The sequence below is a fragment of the Stigmatopora nigra genome, chromosome 3 (genome assembly GCF_051989575.1).
Source record: "Stigmatopora nigra isolate UIUO_SnigA chromosome 3, RoL_Snig_1.1, whole genome shotgun sequence".
Taxonomy (NCBI): domain Eukaryota; kingdom Metazoa; phylum Chordata; class Actinopteri; order Syngnathiformes; family Syngnathidae; genus Stigmatopora; species Stigmatopora nigra.
Genome location: NC_135510.1, coordinates 3,103,210 through 3,126,859, shown reverse-complemented (window position 1 = coordinate 3,126,859; position 23,650 = coordinate 3,103,210). Strand labels below are relative to the sequence as shown.

The window sequence follows — 23,650 nt, the reverse complement described above, 5'->3', positions numbered from 1 at the left end:
TGTCTATCCCCAGGAATTACTTTCTACACCTTTACTGCAATTATAATGTTTCTTTCCTGTACTGTAAAAGTTCCCTGAAGTTGTATTTCATCCTGAGTAAACAGCTCTACATTTTAATAGTATTTCTCTCTGACCTTTCGCTTTTATTATACACACAAAAAAGGCTACAGGTATGCTCATTGGAAACAGTTATTTATATTTATGAGCTACAACACTTGCTGTGTTTTTGCAGTTTTTTTCTTTCTTCTTTTTTTTCCACCGCCTTCCCATTTTTTCCCCTTGTTGTGTTTCTCGGTCACGGCAAGCTCAACACTGCATTCTCGTTTAATGGTCTCGTGAACATGAGCTGGGGTCGCTGTTAGGTTGCAGCCAATTTATCTTAGCAACGTGCCACGAGGCAGGCCCGTATGAAAAGCATCTTTACATTGATTAGATAGTTTGGCTATACGGAAGAAAGAGTACAGCATTAGCTGAACAGGTAGTGTGTGGAGGGGAAGAGAAGTAATAATAGAATCTTGTTCTCGTGACAGTAGGTCATTTGTTCAATGTGTACAACTCTTTCGCATTGTCTTGTTAAGCACAAATACAAAGCATACTTTAAGCAAACTGGGCTGTCCGGTGGGGCGAGTGGTTAGCGTGTCGGTGGGCCTTACAGCTCTGAGGTTGTGGGTTCAAATCCAGGTCATGTCCATCTGTGTGGAGTTTGCATGCTCTTCCCAGGCCTGCATGGGTTTCCTCTGGGTACTCTGGTTTCCTCCCACATTCCAAAAACATGCATGGTAGACTGATGGATACTCTAAATTGCCTCTATGTATGGGTGTGAGTGTGAATCTTTGTCCGTCTCCTTGTGCCCTGTGATTGGCTGGACACCGACTCAGGGTGTCCACCGCCTCTGGCCCAGAGACAGATGGGATAGGCTCCAGCACCCCCAATGACCCTAATGAGGAATAAGCGAATCAGAAAATGAATGAATGGATCTATGGCAGGGGTCAGGAACCTTTTTGACAGAGAGAACCATAAACAATTCATATTTTCTAATGTTAATTCTTGAGAGCCATTCTCAGATTTGAATAGTAAAAATACATGAAAATGGGTGATTTATTTTTTGTTTGATTTCACCACTTTTAAAGTACAAAAAGTCTCTGAATTATTTTGACAACAATGTTATGCAGTTGCTAATAAATCGGTATCAGGGATATAAACGCAGAAAAGTAATATAAAACACATTATGATTGAAAAAGTGGTGGAAGTAGTGTCACAGTTTCCATATTTTACCTCACATGTTAGTGGAAAGCCATATGCATCCTTTGGAAGAGCCACATGTGGCTCCCGAGCCATAGGTTCCCTACCCCTGATCTATGGGCACGTGTTGGCGGTAACAGTGGTGGTAGTGCCATTTATGCTAGGAATGCTAGTGTCTTGATCAATGCTGAAAGGGCTTCTTCATAGTCTTGACCCACATCTGTGCGTATTGAGAATTCCTAATGAGAGCCGCAGCTTCATTAGATTTGCCAATAAAATATTTGCAATAGCTCATTGGCCCTTAATGGACATCACGAGGAGCACTGCTGGATCCAATCGGTGTATGTTACATGTAATTTGTTTGGCATTTCACAGATGGTAATGCATTCAAGAGTTGATATGAGGAGTCATTATAGAACCAGAAACACAGAGCGCACCGCAAAAAAAAAAAAGAAATGGCCGGCCTCTGCTCTTCCTGACGGTTCTTGATTCCCAAAATGCTTTTACTGAATAATATGTCGAGGCTGCAAAGTGGAAGAGTCCATACTGGAAATGCCAGCAGTTCAATCTGACATATTGTGTTTCAACATATCAGGTTACTGGAAGTTAATTAATGCAATTCCAATCCTCATGAATATCTGGCTGGCTGGAGTCCAAGTGCGAAATAAGATTGGCCCACAGACAAAGCATGCAAACAGAGCAATAAACAATGGAGCTGCTTGTCATGTGGGAAAAGGAAGCCACTGGCTATACACGCTGATGCACAACACAACACACTGCAATAGTCACAATCAAACAAGAACACTTGGGGGTTTGTTAACATGATAATGACCATGTAAAAATGTATTATTTAAAAAAAATGGCATTGATTTGCTCTTATATGTATTCTATGTTGAATGTTTACCTGTATAGATATTGATTTTTTTTTTTAAGTGATTCATCAATGTGAGAATCATTTAACGTTTTAATGTTTCAATTTCACGTGGAAAAGGGAAATAATTCTTTTTAGAAGGAAAAATAACCCACGCAGGTCTTTGCAGAACATGCAAACTCCATACAAGTGGAATCGACTTGGACTTTTGACAATAGATGACACATTTATTCTTTAAAATATATGTAAATCATGACCAAATGAGAATGAGTCAGAATTAAAAACTCTTCTTTGTTAGATTCCCGGACAAATAAAATGTTCATTTCTGACCATTTTATATTTTTAATATGGATGATTAAATTGTCAAACTATATTCTCGCATCATCCCCTCTCTATAATATTTGCGTATCATCTACTTTACTCTCATCAAACAAGCTGTCGTCACAGTTTAAACTGTTAGCATCAAGCAAATGAGGGTACATTTTTAAATTCACTTACCTGAGTGATACATAAATGAAGAATTCCCCAACTAAATCACCTTCCATCTATCCATTTTCTACAGCACTTCTCATTAGAGTAGCAGGAGAACTGGAGAATATTCCATCTGATTTTAGTTAAGTGAGGTGATACATGGACAGGTCGCCAGTAAACCTCTTAAGCAACTGCTCCAATGCCATTCTTTTAAAGGCCCCCAATCTTATTCTGTACATGTGATTTACATCACTTTGTTTAGTACATACATAGCACACTATGATGAATTAACTGCCGCTATTAGCTTAAAATTGGCAAGTTATGGTTGTATATTATTCCATGCTAGAGTATACCTTCTACAAAAGTTGTGTTCTCCTATATTTCTTCAATATTTAATTTAAAAGAAATATATTCACCTTCTAGTTCTGCGTGTAAAAGCTGTGAATATGTTAGGTGACCAAATGTTTATTTTAAAGAAAATGCTTCACTGTGTATATATATATATGAATTGCGTATAGTACATTTCAACTTCATTTAAAGGGAAATCAAAATTGGAATTAAATTGATTTAAAAAAAAGGGGTTTTAATATAGAGTACTGAACTGTTGTCTACATGTTTTGGAGTATCTGAGTACTATATGTATGTACATTGCCCTACCACTGCTCTTGAGCAAAACATTAAATGTCACCACTTGAAACATGCTGTGTAAATCCACCGTAGTCCATCTTTCAGGAGAAAGCAAAACATACGGACTTTAATCCTTCAATACGGTTGAAATGACTTCCAGTGTACTTTGCTGTCGATTCACACAATATTTAAACATAATGCATTCAGGGACCGCCGCAGCAATGAATGGAAATCTAAGCATGTCTCTTAATCAAAATGTTTCAAGTCAATGTGCAATATTGAGTGGCATAAGAGCACGCTAATGATTAGGAACTTGGGGATTGGTGCACCTCTAAATATTCACGTTTATAATGTAGAAATCTATTTGCAAGTGAAGTCAGATGCTCTAATAATTGATTTGTGATTGATCATAAATGCTTTTGAATGTGTAGTGACTTGAATGAGGGCATTATTAAGCAGATTAGTGAAGCGATGCACTACTGTCATCTAGTGGAACATAAGAGGAGACCCGCTTACTGATTTGATGCGTTTCTTAAGAGTAAAATATGTTACTAGATCGTACTACCATCTGGTGGGCATATAAGAGACATACAATTTACCAGAGATTTAGTGTCCTAACTGTTAAATTATTGACCTGGTATAGTTCAGTTAAACAAATAAAACGCATGTCATAGTTTGAAGTATTTGAATAGTCTTCTGATAACTTGCACTGGCAAGTTCATCTTATTTTTTGTATATGTAGCAAATTATTATGTGACATATACATAGTTATAGTAAGTCAAATCGAAGTCAAATTTTGCTTTTCACCCTCTTTTTCTTTGAACTATTGTCTTTAAGTAAAATAAAGCAATATATGGTAACGGTACAGTTCACATGATTATGATAACATTTTTAAATGTTTTTTTCCATATATATAAACAGGCTTCTTGTTGTTTGCTCACAAAATCATTGGCTTTTTATATAAAGAAAAAAACACTTGCTTCTAAAAAATATATATATTTTTGTTTTTATTATTGCGATATATTCAAAGATTACGACAAGAATGATTAAAACAGACACAAAACTATGGGCACTTTTTTGAAAATTTAAAAAAAAAAGTAGCCAAAACATTAGAAAATCTCAAGTGTATTTTTGCATTGTCTTTTAAAATTTTATTTACTATGGCCTTAAAAATACAACAACTTTATATCCATTTCCTGTCAACCAAGGGGAAAGTGTAGAGAGAAAGTGAGAGCAATAGAAAATAAATATACTGCCCCTGAAGCACGGCTATGATATGTGGTGCAATATTTATTGACTCTGTTACTGTTAAATTGTCAAGGGTAGAATGTACTTTTTTCCTGTCCTCAGGTAAGCTATGAATCATCTTTTTGCTTGCTGAGAAAAATCTGTCATTAGTCTCAATTGCCACTGCAGTAAGGCTTCTACCATATATTGTTTTCTACAGACAGTTTTGTGAAGAAAAAACAAGTGCAGGAAATGTTTGTTTCTCTACTTGCACTGTTAGTCAGACATATAAATTGTATATGGTATATATGTCGTATTTTCACGACTTTAAGGCACACTTAAAAGTCTTAAATTGTCTCCCAAATAGACAGGGTGCCTGCCTTATAATCCAATGTGGTTTATATATGGGAAAATATTAAAATGTGTCATTCACTGAGGGTGCGCCTTTAAATGTGGTGCACCTTATAGTCGTGAAAATACGGTAGTTATCAGGAAATATAGAGTTGCTGCACAGATATTAAGCTTTACATTTAAACGTCAAACTATCTGTATCATTAGTATTGAAACTCAATTTCCTCCTGGATTTGTTTTACAATTTATCTACATGGTGTGACATTTATAGGAATTAAAATACTTTTTCAATGTAATGCACCTTTTAACATTCTACAATTACATCATATAAGTTTAAATCCCTACTGTTCCTTAAGAAGAATAGAAAGTTCGACACTTGCATCATCAGTAAAATGCTGTCGTGGCTCGTACATTTCAGCAAATGAAACATTGATGTTCCCCGCAAAGCCTCGATCCTTCTTGCCACGACTTTTCGCAGACAATTGGGCTTTTGCTTGGCAATTTGTTCAGTCAAGATGTATGGGCGCCGTGATTAATATTTAAAATCAAATTTGGCAAAAAGACATAGACGGATGTGTGGCCCCCGGGGTTGTAGTGGGAACTCCTGTGCAGGTACATCTGTATAAAACCCGTTAGGCTCCGTCAACAATGACGATAATACTATATTCTGCGGTCCGGATTAAGATCGAGTTTGGTATTTATAAATAATGGCAGCCTGAAGGGCCGGAAACAAAAACTTGAGGAAGGTTTATGCGATCAAGACAAAAACAAACAGAAAAAACATTCCTTTCAATGCTGGTAAATAAGCAATATGATTACACTATAGAGCTTTGCGATGACACGTGACCTCATCACTATGTGATGTCACACAATATGACATCCTTCCTTACGTGCATTAAAGTATACATTTATAGACAATTAACCCAAGCGGGGATTTTGTCAGAATTGCGTCTCAATCCTTGCCTGGTTACAGTGGCTTCTTCTTCTCGCTTGGTGAGTTTGCAAGACATCCGGTTAACATTTCCACCACAAGCCAAGCCATTCTCATGCGTTCTCCATCGCCCAACCAGCTCCTGTAAACATTTCTGACTATACTTCACAACTCCAAGCCGTTTTAAGAAAATATGTCCTGGCAAAGCTACGTGGAGAGATTGATGGCCGATGGCACATGCCAGGATGCGGCTATTGTCGGATACGCCGACGCCAAATACGTTTGGGCCTCATCAAGCGGTGGTACGTTTTCCAGCATCACGCCCGCCGAAATCGACGCAATGGTGGCCAAGGAACGGGACGCTTTCTACACCCAGGGATTGACTTTGGGCAGTAAAAAATGCTCTGTACTTCGAGATAGCCTCAATGTCGACGGCGATTGGACAATGGACTTCCGGACAAAGAATGCCGATGGGGGCCCCACGTATAATATTTCCGTAGCCAGAACAGACAAAGTATTGGTTTTGGTCATGGGGAAGGCGAGTATCCATGGTGGAGTTCTCAATAAGCAAGCATATGTGATGGCTGACTACCTGAGAAGGTCCGGATACTAAAACCGTCAATTCCCACCCAACCACTTAAGTTATGTTTCTCCCTTCTCGTTCCTCTCCCCAAACTGCGTTTGAGCTTTAAATTGATCCGTTGCCAAGATAAGCTGTTGATTAATGTAAAGTAATTTAATCAAGATCATTTAAATGAAAGATACTTTGCCTTTGTGCCTAAGCACTTTTTTTAATGGATGACTTTTTCAATGATTCATTCATTCATTACGTCTTTCTTGGGGAGGGTTTTTGTGTGTATCTTTTAACTGTTTTGATAGAAAAAAGCTATTTTTTATATCCCTCTCAAATTTGGATAATGTTCACATTGTTAGTGGTTTTACTCCATTAGAAATATTGTAACAAAATGTTAATATTACTTTAAACACACCAACACATGAGCACGTGTGCCATTTTTTTAAGAATATTTTGTAAGCTTTGTAATGTATCCCATTTATTAAAGGCTGGTATTTAGTCAGAAAATCCATATTTAATACATCTTCACTTTGAAAGTACTTGATGTTTTCTTTTCTCGTGATAAAACGAAGCGCAGTAGAAGCTCATTAATAGTAATAGCATACAGACACAGTAATTGTGGTATGTTGACGGCATCGTGAGCATTAATGGAATATCTTGCAATTCTCATTAATCTGTATGGAAATCAAGGTAAAATGTAGCTATCGGAGAGAAAAATATTTTAATACATAACACAATTACAGCCTTGTGAGTCCTCGTTACGTCATGGCTTATTGGTGTGACCAAATATGAATCATTTAATTATATTCAATGAAGATCACATTTTAAAAGCAATGTTTGAGGCCTACAAGTTATTCTTATTATATCCAATGAGGGAATAATTGTTACTTTAGTGTGTTATTTTTCTATTTTTTTTTCTGTAAGGGCCCCTAATTGTGTATTTATATATATATATAGATCAGATCCATCTTCTGTACTGGATGTCTAATTACACTTTATTCCAGTACGTGAAAAAAAATCCCTTTTTTGACGTGCTTCTTGTGGGTGGCATTATGTAATTATAAAAGATTAATGTAACTTGAGCAAAATATATAAGTAGATAAGTGCAGGCAACTTCTGTACTGAGCCATTTCCCTCTGAAAGATTTATGGAATGGTGGACAGGTGCTCACTTCATCACCATTGAATATGGATTGCTCTTTTGTCTTGTGTACTGTGATGACGAATGGCGGTAGCGAGCAGGTACACCATCCAATTGCCGATAGCAACATGGGAACACTCATCGGACTCTTGGTTCCTCTGTGTAACTGGCATTAGAAAAAAGCTGCAAAAGTTTTTGTTTAGAGAAAAGACAAGTTTGGCTTTTGTAGAGGCAAATGCTTAGCAACCTAAAAATCTCACCATAAGCCAATTAGAACATTTAATTGTTTCCATTTGTATTAGGAAATAATACATTTTTATCATTTTAAAACAGGCCTTTTCAACGGGAATTGCCTGACAAGAGTAATGAAAAATGACTAAAATACAGCATTATGTCACCTTTAAATTCACGTCGAGAACATTACATGGGGGAAGACATGTCTTGGGGAAAAGGTAACCAAAATATAATCTCTTGAAATAACTCAGCAGGTCCAAAACACACAGTTTAAGCAGCTGCACCCTCAAAGTGATGGACATTTCAATGACGCCACCATGCCATTAGTTATATTTCATAATATTGTCCTTTCTATTTTTATAGTACATCCTCCGTTCATAATCGTCAAAACACAACTACACAGCTACATATTTGTTCTTTTTGCATGGCAGTTTATTACATTACATTGTTTTTCATTTTCATTGTTCTGAAATGTGGATTCAGGCAAATGCGTAAACATATTTCGGAAACCTTCAGTCGTCACCATTTTGACGCGTTTGCTGGCAAAGTTTGGCTGTAATTAATCACAGCGATGATGGTTTAATAATAGCATTTAACCAATGTGTTAAAGTTCAACTCTTTGGCTTGCTGGATAATTGTCATGTCTAAATGTGACAGGACCATTATAGTTATTACATGATCAAATTAGTTCATGTCTGTGGCCATGTGTCCAACATAGAACTGGAAAATACATTTTCATGGTAGATTCATAAAGTTTTAAAATAGTTTTCAGTTATCAAAAACAGACAAGCACCATTTCTCGTTACTTTCCTAAACAAAAGTCAACTCCTGACTTATTTTCAGCCAGGTTGGAGTTGAAACTAGTGGCGAAAGGATCTTAGAACTGCTGCCGTGCACCTTTTCCTCTTATCTTAATAAGTAATGAGGCTGCCACACGCTGACAATGAAGTATTTTGAAAATACTTGTAATGTATGGCTGCAAAAGGAAAGGTGGGGCATTGATGTATGGCACAAACAGGCTTGAAAACAGGTGAAATATTAATGGGATGATTTCTCCTCCAGTCCCCTGGAGTTAATGTGCCTGATTGTCTTCAAGACAGAGAGAACGAAGAGGTGAGGTGAGCAGTGAAGAATGGCCAGGTCCGAAACTAACATTTTTGTGTTGAGATTTCATAATAACTACATTTTGCTAATGTGACCGGATTGGAGTCATCCCTAATTTTATTGCATATTTGTGTTGGCATGTATTGATTACTAAATGAATCATTTATACTGTTCCTTATGGTTAAGATATACTGTATCATATGTGAAAACACCACAAGAGTGCAGCAGTGTAAAAGGAAGAGATTGTCCATGTTACAGAGCAGAGTCTGGGAAAATTCATTTCATAGACCAGGGGTATCAAACGCAGTTTGGTTGGAGGCCCAGACTCATGCCAACTAGATCTTGTGAAAGAATGAAATGGATCAGATGTCTAGCGCCATCAATGGCACTGAAAGACATCCATCAATGTCAATAGCAGTTAATTTTGTGTTAATTTCGTTTCACCTACATTTTAGTGTACTTACAGGTAACTTCTGGTAAATTTTGGATTATTTTATATTGAGTTAGAGGGACTTTCCAGGACGCTTCTTATTTATTTGTCTTTCCACTGATTTTTGGGCATTTTCAGGTTACTTCTGTTGGTTTGTAAGCATTTTATGGTGTATTAAGTAATTGGCTGCAATTTAAAGCGCTGTTCTAATGGTAAGGGCCCAATGAAAGAATGTGGTGGCGGATAGTCAATGAAGCAAAGTCCAGGGGTGCACACACTTGATCACACAACTCACAAGCGCCTGGTTATGTGGCACCCTTGTAGAAAAAAATAAAAGTATTTAATTCTGTATGTACTGTACGAATGGCCGTCAGGCAGGATATCCCTGCAGGCCACTTACGGCCCTCTTACTGCATGGTTGACACCCCTGCCATTAAGACCATTACAACACCAAGTTTTCCATTTCAAGCACAATTGCAGTGATTTTGTAGAGTGCACCATTCATATTGTTTGGGGGAATTGATGCTGGAAAACACAGTTATGCTTTGTGGAAACAATGCGTCCAAGCAGTTCTCGCTGGGTAGAGAAAGACTTAAAACAACAAAGTTTACACGCATAATTAATAAGTTCCGTTTTCCAAATGGCAGGGGCATCCCAAAATGCCAGTCAACTCCTGAAAAAAGGTCAATAGTTAAAATAACTTTTGTCGGGAGGAAAAGGAAAACTTGGCGGGAGCGTGACAAATTGCTTCCAGATTGCAAGGTTTCACTGCGAGCCAGTTATTAGCCAAATTGAGTGCAGACACTGACAACACTGAAAGACGAATTTTCAGCCGTTGTTTGAAGTGCTGCTCGGAATCGGGATATTATTTCCCTCCATGTTTGTTTCATGTGCTCAATACATGCCTGGCTGCGATTTGACTATACATAAGATTAGAAAGGATTCCTTATTGAGATAAAATAGTCAGCTAACGATGCTAGGATGCTGGAAGCTAGGACCAGGATGAATTGTATTGAGCTTGCTCTCAAGTGATCTTTTTATGGTTTCATGAGAACCATCTGCAGCAATAACATTACTTTCCATCCTGAATATATTTCATTTCATGATTAGACTTTATTTCTATGTGGAATTCTTCTTTTCCTCTTTATTCGTAATGACTATGATTTCAATGTCTGTATCATTTTTAGCTAATAGGAAATAATCATACATGGTTATGTTTGTATGTTGGGTATGCCACCACTCAAGATGTGACTAATCTAAAATGAGGAAAGTTTGTCTTGGTTTGAGTTGCAGTAAAGCGAAAATAGCCACAATACTGTAATCCCTCGAATATTGTGGTTAATGTAGACCAAACATGGCTGCGATAATTGAAATATCACAAAGTAGGGTTACCTCTATTATAACTTTTTTCTAGTAGCAAAGTGGCTTCCGCTTACGAGTTTCAGCGTGGATTTTCACATTTTTATGAACTTAAAAAGATAATTAAATAAATAAAAATGTAGTAATAGCGAAAAAAAAATTCCTAAGTAGTGAATGTACGATAAGTGAAAATGCGATTACTGAGGGGTTACTGTATTATGAGAGTAAACCTCTCCAAACTTTATTTTTGTGAAGACAAGTTACATTTGGAAGAGAAAATGTTTAAACAATGATCATATTTTGACAAAGCTGTCATGAAAACAAATACATTTGCTGGGATATCAAAGAAAACTTAAATTACGCTTTTTTGCATTGAACGTGCTGAAATGGGTAGAGCAAATCGTTGGCAGTTCCACTTATTTGAGCAGGGAACAAATATTCATGAATGTTTTGACATGGGAGCACGGTCGGAGAGAATAAATAAACTTTCAAGTCAAGATGCCTGTCGCAGTCTGCCAATCGAAGTCTGTCAATAAAAGCCTGCCAGTCGTTGTTGTTGATGTGTTAGAGTTCAATCCGTGAAGGATTATGCAGCACTTTCCCATGAAGTTATGGTCTTGTTGTGGCTGTTTGCCCAAGCTTTCTGCTTCAGTATTATATTTTATTTTTTGCGTGTTCTCTTTGGCTGTTCAGATTTATTCATAAGGCAATGAACTGGGTATTCTCTGTCCTGATATTTTGGGATTAACACAACTGCGATCATCCTCTGAATTGTTACCCTTTGGATTATTTGGATTATAGAATTTTACTGAAATGTTGTCATATTTGTTAACCTTTAAACTCTCTGCTCTGTTCTGTACCCTTGCTTTTGTAGTAAGTAGTTGTCATTAAGTCAAGTCTTGTCATCAAAGTTATCACGTTCCATTTTGTTTGGCCTGTTACACCGTTTTGTGTTTTAGATAGTGCTTAATGTATTTGATTTGTACAGAACATATTCTGGTTTTATATACGTACATATGGTTTTGGGTGGGAAAATATCAGATTTATCAAGCAAGACATCTGGTGCGAAAGTCCCATTGGCCACACATAATGGTAAAACCTCATCTCAGTCCTCTTGACTAGCACCGACTTGCACTGCTGCCTAAAATGAAAAGCAAATATTAATATTAACTGGTGTTAGTGTGGAATGTGAAATATGGGAGGCCCAGGGAGGTTTTGTACATTCCTCATTTAATGGCACATTTACACTAATGTTTTTCTTTATCCACATAAATGGCACACTTGGCTGATTTTTTTTATTTTTAATTTTCCCCTTTCTGAAGAGTTCAGATTTGAATTTACTTCTACTCCTTATCATCATGAATATTACAAATTCTAGCTTTAAATTGGCTTTGTACATCGTATATCTCTGAAATGCAGGCTTTCGGTGGCACTCTGATTTTATTGCTGTTTTTTTTTCTCCCCACAAAACGGGTCAAATGTGTACAAATAATTGGGAACAGCTGCTGGAAGCTACAACCCGGTCCAGTGTAAAGCTGGTTAGTATCGAAGCGTCTTTTATGAGATGAAGGGCGAGTGTGGCGTAATTTCAGTCCAATGGATGGCCCTTGCCATGAGTGCACCCAGTTCACATTAGGAGACCAATTACCGCATGGGGAGATGAAAGAGTCTTTGTAAATATGAAATGGCCACTTCGAGGTGACGTTAATGAAGTTAACCCAGCAAAGAGGTGGGGCGGGAGCGGTTAAATTGGCCTTGGGCATATTAACCAATCTGTCTGTGTCGGCCTGTAACAGCTGATCGAAGAAAATGACTGGGTGACATTAACATAACGATAAACGCTGACCAACTGCACTGTCCTCTTGTCTTCTTCAAGTTGTAACTTTTCTTTTCTTTTGTTAATATATCGGCTCCTGTCATCATTGTATTGACCTTTTCTCAATGGCTATATCCTCTTTTTTTAACTGATCGGATGCCATTGATAGCGCTTGAATGCCATCAATGCTTTGCAATTAGTCAAATACTAAGTTTAGTTGGTTGGCATTCATTTTAATATTATTATGTGAGATTTTATTACCTTTGTAATTCATCATTTAATATACTTGCTTAGGTTTTCTCCGAGTACTCCAATTTTTTTCCCCTTGCATCCCAAAATCATGGTGCTTGGACGTTTGGTCGCCAGTCCTTTGGTCGCCGGTCAAATTTTGACAGAGTTTACTGTTAAAACCAGCTCTCAAAATTATATCCATGAAAGAGAGTTTAGTATCTAAAAGAGAGAGTTTAATATCTAAGAGAGAAAGAGTTTAATATCTAAAAGATAGTTTAATATCTAAGAGAGAGAGAGTTTAATATCTAAAAGATAGTTTAATATCTAAGAAAGAGAGTTTAATATCTAAAAGAGAGAGTTTAAATCTCAAGTACTTTTTAATATCTAGGTACATTTGACCGGCGACCAAACGGTCACGCAAAATCATACATGGCTGGCTAATGGAAGACCTTAAATTGTCCATAGGTATGATCGTGTTCGTTCTTCCGTTAGCCTTTTTCTGCCTTGTGATTGGCTGTCAACCTTTTCAGGGCGTACCATGTCTACTTTGCATAGCAGGTAGTGTAAGAGAAGCTAAGCACTGCGATGAAATCATTTGGATAAACTATTCCCCATTGTGTGTTGCCTTCTGCTCCACCTTGGAAATAAATCAGGGTCCTTAAATTTGATTCTTCCGAGAACATGTTGGTCCCCCTCAGCCTTAAAGCAACATTAAAATACACCAACATTAGCTTGTTGGCCCTCCCCCTGTTAAAAGCATATTGGACTTTACGCACACAGCCCTGTAATGATCAATCATAGCATGTGGACCAGGGGGGCGAGCCCTCAACTCCACATAAATAAGCAGCAATTCGGCCATCTGCTTGCATTCTTTCCGTATCCCCGGAGACCCCCATCTGCCTTTACATTATCAATTACAGTTCAAGCATGCTGCCCCCCTCCCATTCGCTCTCTCCTCACTAACTTCTCAACTGGCTTAACCCTCTAACCACCCTTGGGAGTAAACATGACAAACACAATTTGAAACAACTACTTGTTGGCTTTATAATAAGACATCTTTAACACAAGATTCTAAATGTCACTTGAGTAAGATTAGGCGAGTTAGAAAAACTTTTCTCCACTAACACAACACATAAAACAACACTGGATTTTCACCTCCATATTTGTAAATAACTCTTTACAGATTTACAAAAACACAGACAATACAATGATAAATAATTAACCCTCCAACAACTTAGGGTTTAGTGTTAATTGGACTGGAGCCTTTGGATAATTATTTATCTTCTTTCTTTAAAGGAAACATTCTAAAAGCATGGCCAGAAAATGAATCGACATCATTGACTATAGTGATGTATGAAGCATGTAATCTTTGTAATGGGGACGTCCAACTCAATCTTGTTCTTGATATTTCTAAATGGGAAATGTGTTTCTCTAAAGAGATGCTGGTGGATGAGATTTCCAAGAATAGAAGCGGTGATTTCATGGGTTGTGTTTTGGTGGTATTGGTGGCACAGGTATTTGTAGAAAGCGGACCCTTGTCAAGCACCCTTTGTTGCCTCATTAATATGAGGACAGGTGCTCTTTTGAAGGGTTCATAAGCAGTTCAGAGACAGCCTGAAGGCAGTGCACTTTACAAAGCTTCTGGAAGATCTTTAAGCTGAAGAAGCCAATAATCCTACTTTCAGGAATGGGAGTCTTTCCTCTTGCGATCAATCCCAGATCGAATACATCAAAAAGAATATATGGAACCAAAAAAAAATTCACTTACTAGATCGTAGTAGACAAGCAAATGAAGGTGTCATCACCTTTAGGATAAAGGGATAGATGGATTTTCCTCACATTGCGGAGTATTTTCCTCGAGTGTAAGACAATGGTTGAGAGCACAGCACTTATTGATAAGGTAGTGCACCGGCGAGAAGCAATCCACAGAAGTGCACTTTCATGTTGGGTTATGTACAAGAACAAAGCATGGATTAAGAGAGGGCCTTTCACTCACAAACACAGGGGGGTATTATTATTAGTAGTATTATTATTATGTTTTTTTATCATTTCTTCGACTCCCCCCTGGGAAGATGGTCATGTCGCCTGTCGCGGGTGGTACCACCCCCCCAACTTGGGCTCTTTGCCTGGCACTCGGGAGTGTGGGAAACTCCCGCCTCCTTTATGGCAGCTGGCAAGCACATTTACAATATGGCCATTTAAACTGAGATGCGCAATGGTGAGAACAATGTCATATTGTTTGCGAGTTTTAAGCTAATTGTAAGAATATTGTGTTGAACACCTGGTAGGAAGACATTCACACCAAGGCCTATCATGCATAAATAATAATCCTTTATTATTTATTTTATTTCTTTATGTTTAGTTTCACACTTTAGTTATGTAATACCAGCATACAGACAATTTTGTTGGCCTCTGCCCCTAAATATCAAAACACGCATCATCAAGCATTAAGAGAAATAATTAGGGAATATCTTGACTTGAATTTAGAAATCTCCATTGTTTGAATGATACGTTGTAAACATATTAACAAAAAAAAAGACAGCGAGCAACACTTGTCAAGGTTCTTTTGTTCCCTTCTGTAACCTTCCTGCAGGTTACAAAGTCCCTTTTTTAAAAAGCAACCCGTCTTTTCATGAATTCAATCCAGGTATCTTTGCGATTAATTACAACTGAATAAATAATGTGTGCTATTTAACAGGTTTTATTCTGGAGACACTGAGAGCCATTTATTACCGGGGTCAATGTGAAAGGGCGAGATAAGCAAGTGTTGCATTGAAACGGGCCAAACAGGTAGAATTTAGAACACCAATTAAACTACAAGACAATCACGACATAAATCACAACTTGAGAGAAACTATTGATTGGTTTTCCACCATAAGAGACTTTACCAAAAAAAAATGCTAAGGTAAAAATCAAACCAATAATACAAGCTTACTCTTACTTTGTTTTTGAGTGTACAAAGAGGCAGGTGAAGTCTGCCCTTATTACCAATGTCGGAGATTCAATTAAGCACAAGCGAAGCAAATGATTCCAATGAACTAATGATTAATCCGGCAGGTCTATTTACTAATGTACCAGAAAGCATTAGAGGCATAAGTTAATGGGGACAGGACATCAATTCAAATACAAATGAACCACATTTGCATTGGATGCTTATTGACTGGCGTAACAAAACGAATTACAAAAGGTAATCTACTTATAAACCTTAGGAGGCAGATGAAACATGATTCCCAACATATCTGCTGTCTGCTCGCAGACTCGCCCGGAGAAATGACAACGTCAATACAAACATATCGAGCGCTTTGTTGTCAAAATAAAACATCTGTCCGAATTACGACATAGGTGGAAGATCAGTTAAGGTTATTTCCTGTCAGCTGTTTAAAGTCTGAGGTGATTTGTGTGCAATGTTTTTGCTCTATGGTCAGCTAATACGATTGGCACGCAGTCAGGCTATTTTGTGCAAATAAGCGAAGAATTGCTAAAGTGTGATCAATAAAAAAAATTCTGGAGAAAAATATCAACTGGCAAGTAGGAAATGTGATGATAATTTGAGAAAACATATCACTGTCAAAAACACGAGTGTTAAAATTATTCCACAAAGAGGAGAAGTGGATGTAGATTTTTATTGCAACTGATCAAGCGGAGACCTTTCCTCCTATTTGTAGTTTTACAAGTGTAATCAGTTGATTTCAAGCCACTGAGGGCCGGTTTTGGAGAATACCTCATCCACAACTTACTGATTTTTTTGTCATGGTGAAAAGGTTTCTGTTATACGTGTCCTTTAAACAAATCATCGACACAACTCAGTTGATAACATCCCGTGAAAGGGTTGTAAAATTCCCCTCTCATATCAATTATTCTTAACACTCAGAATAAGGGTGTGCATGTGTATTCAGACAGGACACATCATTCTGAATTCTAAATTGCTACGTTTTCTTGTTTTTCTTCAAAAAATTGATCATTTCGAGAAATCCCCATGAAATACTGCAATTGATTGTTATACACAGCTTTAATTTTAGTAGAATGTATTTAGTCTGTGTTTATCTTTTTTTTAATGAAAAGTTCATTTCTGATGGAAATTTGTGAAGAAATAAGTTGGACTTGTGATGGTATTTCTTATTCAATATTGTAGCAGTTAATGTAGTCGAAGAACGAATAGAGGATAGGCCAATTGCGTTATTGGTTAACACGCCCGGGAACATGTCATCATTCCTTTACTTTGCCATCTTCAGGGATGAAACCAGTACAACAATGTATGCGTGTTCTGTGCTGCAACTGCGTGGAACTACTCGGTGACTTGTTATGAATATGTTTAGGACTGAGCGAGTGCAAATGATGTTTTTCAAACAGTCCACGACACCAGCAATTCATTTTGTGTGTGAGGTGTCCATTTTAAATGCAACACAGTACACCCTTTGTGGCTGTTTTGGAGTTTTAAGATGTGCTTTGAATAAATTGCAGTCTCATTTCAGATGAGAGACATGATGGGGAATACCAATCTTTTGTGATAGTAGACTTGCCATTTCTGCGCTGTGAATACGTGGAACTGTATTAATGTGGAATGGGCGCCTCCCAGTTTGGAAAACGGAGTGAGATAGTTTGTAATAAAAGGCTGTTTTTAAAGTCATGCAACAATTTATGCAGCTTGTGTTTAGAACAAAGGTCCTGAATTTAAATGTGTTTAAACTATTCCTAAACCTGATGTTTTGGTTTACTCGTATCTGGGATATATACAGTTAAACGATTTCAATAAGTAGCTCTAAATAGTTCTAGCTAAGGGTGGGCTATATATCTTTGCTCAGGCTTTGAATAGAAAAGAACGTATTGGTACCAATGGAAAGATTGCGTTCCAAGTCTGTTTTCGGAATATCTGTAGCAAGCCAACGCAAAGATTCCGGCTCGTCATGTAAGCATCTTTTAGGGCAAGTTATTTGCCGCCGCAGCTGATCGATCGCTTTCCTGCCATGATTTGTGGGCTTTGGGGCAATTTCATTTTCCTGCGCCCTACAGAAGTTATCTAAATGGATTGCACAATCAACCGCTGTGCCCCGTAACCATACGGCAAATAATTATTCTACGTTCCGATGTTTGACAGGAAAAATTAGCAACAATCACCAAGAGAGCAGGTGTTTTTCTTTTTCTCCCTCCCTTCTCCTGCTTACTTTCTCCAAATGCCTGCAGCAGTTACTGTTGTGCGCAGGACTCATATTGATTTTAAAACCATTTGACAAAGAATAAATAAGACTGGATAGGAGGAAGGCCTTCGCCATGAGCTTTTTGATCAATCAACATGTCGCAGCTGGAACTAAATTCAATTCTTATTTATCAAAATCCCCCGCTTGCTCGTTTAGAATGCTACACGACGGAGCTCTGCAGAGACTCTTAACGGCACTTTGTGCCGCAAGCATCACTGTCACCACCATGGATTTCTTGACAGGAATACTTTGTTGTGAAATCCTTATCACGCGTATTAGAATTGCATGAGGTCGGAAATTCACAAAGATGGGAGATAAATTACGGAGATGAACAAGCCTCGCGGGGCACAGGAATTTTGGGAGGTTTGCAAAAAAGCTAGTTTGTTATTTATCGTGTGAATACCAGAGGAGCTTTGTTCTTGGTTATAGTAGTATGTATGCTCAGGACGAATTATGATTCAATATCAATGTGTTGTGAGAGATGTTCACTCCTGTTCTACATCTTTTGTACATCGAAATGAAGCAATTTAAGAGAAGCCTACACAACACATGCTAAGGACGTAATTACATCTCACATCGGTACAAAAGGCCCTGTAAGTTTCATCACACTCTTGTGTTCACGGCCACATATGGCTCGCTATTTCTTTACATCCCCCTCGGATCAGCTGCACACCCTGTAATTTATGACAGCATCAGCGTATGTTCAGAGATCAGTGGTCACAATACAAGGCGGTCATTTGATGACAATACTTGGTGATAATCAACCAAGACCCTGGAACACTTTGGTTCAAAACACGGCTGATTAGAAAATCCATTTTAAATCATCAACCATCAAGTCCAATAAAAACCCTTTCTTGACTTGTCTTCTGCAAGAAAAAAATACAATAGAGGTCATCATTTTCAACTATGAGGAGCATGCCCACTCACCCTTCTCTGCTCCAATACCAATTCTCATGATTGCTTGTTTTTTCGCATGCAATTGTACAGTTCAGAAACATGCTATCATCTTTGAAATTGACTGAATGACTATAACAAACTGACATGAAACACATTCAATTCCACCAAAGAAGGTCTTCGAAGGGCAAACATTAAGCTTCATGTTATCAAACATGAATCAGTTGTATTTGTAATTACAACAAAGACTCTTCTGATTATAATTGCACGCTATTCCTTTGCATTCTTGGAGATAATTTCAGAGTAGTGTGACGATATCAAGACAAATAATGCGTGTAGGCACTTTAACTGACATTCAATGAATTTAAAAATATAAAAGTATTTTGTAATTTTGTGTTAAAATAATCGTTCAGATCAGAGATTTCTTATTATATGATATTGTTTACATTTTGATACATTTGAGATCCTAAATTCTCACATTGGTTTATAGGCAATGTATATTTTGCATTCAGATTAGCTTGGCCCCTGCTAAGCTTGGAACTGTTAAGTATTATGCTCCATATTCTCCACTTGGTTGCATTGATCAATTCTCTTTTAATGACCAATCCTACCTAATACATCCATGAGATAAAAAGTACTCCACATTAGATCTTTTATTCTCACCGTAAAAAAGGTATTAAGAAAGGTATTTGAACACACGTCAATATATAAACTGTGAAACTACCTTCAGTGACCCCGATACATTTTTATTCCAAGCATAATTGAATCCTGATCTGCCACGGGCTTGCCCACTAAAGCAAAAGAATCATTACCCGACAGCATGGTCTGTGTCATATTAAAAAGCTCATTAGCTTCAAAGCCATTAAGAGAGACTGTAAATAGTTGTGCCCACGAGGGCTTGTAATGCCGACAGTCTGACATCTTGTTTTATGCTGTTTATTTTTCCAAAAAACAAAGACATGAGCCCCCGGGCTAGATAAGTGGCTGAACTTGAGTTTATAAAAACACACATGCATTTAAGGGCCTTTTACAAGTCACTTAAATAGAATGGCATGACTGATTTCAAATTTGAAGGAGTTTATTGAAATTGAAGTTGAGGACGTGAGATGAGGGAGTGTATTTATCGTACAAGAAGAAACATGAGTCTAAGAGATGGAGAAAAAGCCTTGTGTCAGTTCTGTTTTTTTTTTTTTTTTTTAGCACTGAGGCATTTAGAGTATGCAAAAAAAAAAACCTCGAAATCTCACACTGCACTCCAAAGCATGAAAATTCTGGCAATATTGTGTTTTTTATGACATTCCTTGATGTCTGAATCCCAGTATATGGGTTTTCTGCAAGTACTAAAGCTTTTTTTGTCAAAAATATGGACAGGTAAATTGAAAAATGATATCTGTCTTAGGTGTAAGTTTGAGTATCTTTAGTTGAATGTTCTGGTTGGGAATTTCAACTTATGATGTCAAACATGGAGACTAAATTAAGAAGGTATTCTTTGTTCAATTAGTGTAGCTGATTATTCATTTGAAGGCCCATCGGTTACACTGAGAGGATATGCTGTCAAGTTCCTCATTATTCCGCTCAGAAGTAGCAGAGTGCTCTGTCAGGGTATGCGACGACTAGTCAATGATGCACACCTCTTAGCGCCCTGGCATTTTCATCCATCACACACATTTTGGATCTCTCAATCTGCTTGCCGTTCCATCATCACGCCAACACTGTAACAAGCAGCCCGGGAGTATTCCATTAATGAAAAAATAACATATCACAGCCATACAAATGGGCTTTGGGAGAAGTGAGAGCACTTCAGAAAATGCTCAGATAATTAGAATGTCCTGCATCAGATTGATGGATGCCCTATAATTACCTTTGTGTTATTATTTCAGGACCAGACGAAAAAGGTGCAGGGGAAAAAAGCTCACTTTCATTAATCTCATTAATGCGTAGAATTAATACCATTTTATCACACATTCCAGAGCTGCTGGTGGTGCAGCACTCTTGAGTCATAATTCAGAGCTGTCAGCTGGAAGCACATCAATTTTAGTCACCGCAAAGCAACAAATATGGGCTTCCCTTTTGTTTCATCGGCAATGTTAACTTGTAGTATTTCTTTTCTATTGTACAGTTGCTCAAAAAGGGGCTTTCCTAAAACTGGCAGGATGTTTTGGAGTTGATTTTGATCTCATAAAGTTCAATTACTAAATTATTCCGGCCAATATCCCTTTCCATCTTGCTGATGTTTGAGTTTTAGTGGAGCTCTTTGTCCATTTACTAATCCAGACATTTTTCTATCCACCTGATACATCTAGAGTCACTTTCATTTCATCAGTCCACACAACCTTAGACACTTTTGTCTTCAGAATTTATCCCCGACCTATTTTTTCGCAAACCTTGCTCTTTAGACCACACCCTCCCTTGTTACACAAATACACATCATCTGATATGCGTCCCCTAAAGCCTAACTCTTGACATAAAGAAAATGTTTTATCAAAATATCAACAACTAGAAACTGATATCGTTGTAAACGACAACTCATAGTTGAAGTATCATTTCCAACACTTGACACCATAGCTCCCCCAAAGTAAAGAAGTAATCTCAAAGGGCAATACAGTTTACTCCAAACATGCATCATGTACCAAATTAAGTAATACACAGTAAGTGTCCAGTCATTTGTTTTCAGTAGACGTGACTGCTAATGCAGTAACTGAATTAAACAGGACTGAGCTCCTAGTTGATTGCTGTTTTACCTTAAATGTTGCATGAACAGCTGCTTTCTGGTTTCTAGACTACACAATGAATAACATCCCACTGATTCAAATGCTTCTGTATGGTTCATGAACGATGGGGAACGCAGTTGATGAGGAAAGGCAATTTTGTTTCCATAAAGGAGGAAATAGTTGGTGTTGTTTATGATTTGAATGAAAAGTAAGGATTGTTACCGGACCGTCCGATTTACTTAAGACCCATCACTGAACCGTAGAAGAGCTAGACCACCTGCAGTCTGGAAGACATTAAGCCAGGGCTATGGAATGACATATACATGAAATCTCAAAGCCACTTCACCTCAAATTGGGTGTAAAGATCCCATTTCCTCTCCAAGCTAAACCACCTGCAGGGCGACTATGATACGATGTGCTTCCCATGCACCCTTCGTCGCTATCCAGCGAAAAGTAAGATGGAGAGTGATTAATGTAAATTTGGGTAGCCTTTTTGATTTTTAGTGGCATGTTGAGGGTGTAGCCATATATACACATTGGAATATTTTGAGGACACATTGCTTGGCAACCTTGGTAACTATATCCTTAATTTGAAAAAAATATATATAGTTTACATTAAAGTAGGATTCGGTTTATGCACATGTGAAACTGTTGAGGTTCGGTAGCTCCAACGAGGTTAATAACCACTGCATTAGATGTTGACAATGCAGTATATTGTTATCCATAGGCTCCATTTAGCTTTTCTGTTCAAATTAATCGCGGTCATAGTCTACATTTAAATAAAATGAGCATTTACATACTTGTGAGAACACTTTACAGGAGATGGTATTTTTGCCCCATTGTTTATTTGCATTGTTGTGACTGAAAATTTCAATATTCCATATTTTGGGCATAATCGGTTAGACCTAAAGGAGTTGGTTGTGACAGTGTTATTTTTTTAGGGTAAATATTGTAACATGTAATCCATAAGTAAGAGGGAAAAAAGAATCAATAAACACAATTAAACAGCCAAAATAAGCAAAACACTGCTCCTGTCCTGGACATACGGTATAGGTCACTTTCCCCTTTGGGATGTTGTCTGTGGGCGAGCTTGAAGTATTCCTGTAGGAGATTAACGCTAGTTGAAGGAAGCGTGGGACGTAAGAAACCGTGAAATCTGGTGTTCACCTTCTAATTGGAACTCATTAATCATGCAAGATTGAGAACAACCCAGTGTTTCTTTCTGCTGTCATGTTGTGGTCCCTTCTGTGGACAAGGAACCCAAGTCATGGTGGCCACGTGTGGACCAGATGCTGATCACACTCTAAATAGTCAACATTAGCAAAATTAGCTTGTTTGGTTGTATTGCTGAGATTCGATGTTAGTTTTTCTCTCTCTTAGACATTTTTCATTCTGGCTGTTGTAAAACTACACATTTCTACTCAGTTTATATTAGTTCGGTCTGATTTGCATTGCTGGAAAGGGTTTAGACTAGTTGAAACTGGCTTAGCCCAGATACAATCTGACTGGTTCATCGCAATCAACAGGAAGTAACCCAGATAAACGTTAAATTCAGCACCATGTGGCGTAAAATCTACAGGAATTGACACAGAACTGCCCTGAAGTCAGAAATGCTCCAAAATCTAAAAAGTCAGGAAGTGGCCTTGAAGTGTCCAAAATTCAACATGTAGCTTCCATATGCAATTCCTCCATTTTATACATACTTATACTATTTAAAGGCATGTATTGACCTTATATATTTTTTGAACTGGCCTTGAAAGCCACTGTTCAATTCATCATTGACACTTAAAGCTTTTTTATTCAGATTTTGTATTACGCTCGTTTGTCAGTACCATAAAATTATATCTAACTTCCCACTGTTGACCAATATGTATTAAGCATAGGAGTATACCTGAAAGCTTGAAATCATCACCCCCATGCAACAGACATTGATTGGGGCAGCAGAAAATCCATAACGCCTGATTTGTGAACCATTACGTTTTGGAGGCAAAGCTCATAATGTTCATATTCAACAGCTTTACTGTGTGCCCAGCAAGGGCGTGCTAACGATGCAGCGGGGGTCAGTGTGCGTTAAGATGCCGAGTGTTTACAGGGAGACCATTAGGGAACGAGGGACTCGCGCTGGAAGGATTGAAGATCATTAAAACAATCAATGCGAGTCTATCTGCAAGATTGCCCACACGTGCAATAAGACAATGGGAGGAAATACACTGTGGGGGATGTGTTATTATCATATTTACAA

The 23,650-nt window shown here is 37.8% G+C and overlaps 1 long non-coding RNA gene and 1 pseudogene across 7 annotated transcripts in view; both read left to right on the top strand.

Annotated features, from left to right (window-relative positions):
* The window catches only part of LOC144194573 (uncharacterized), a 154,935-nt gene that overhangs the window by 28,342 nt on the left and 102,943 nt on the right, over positions 1-23,650 (top strand). The window lies entirely within an intron of this gene.
* Positions 5,699-6,833, top strand: LOC144194401 (profilin-2 pseudogene; annotated as a pseudogene). The gene is made up of 2 exons (XR_013325881.1): positions 5,699-5,782; positions 5,860-6,833. The product of XR_013325881.1 is annotated as a profilin-2 pseudogene (transcript).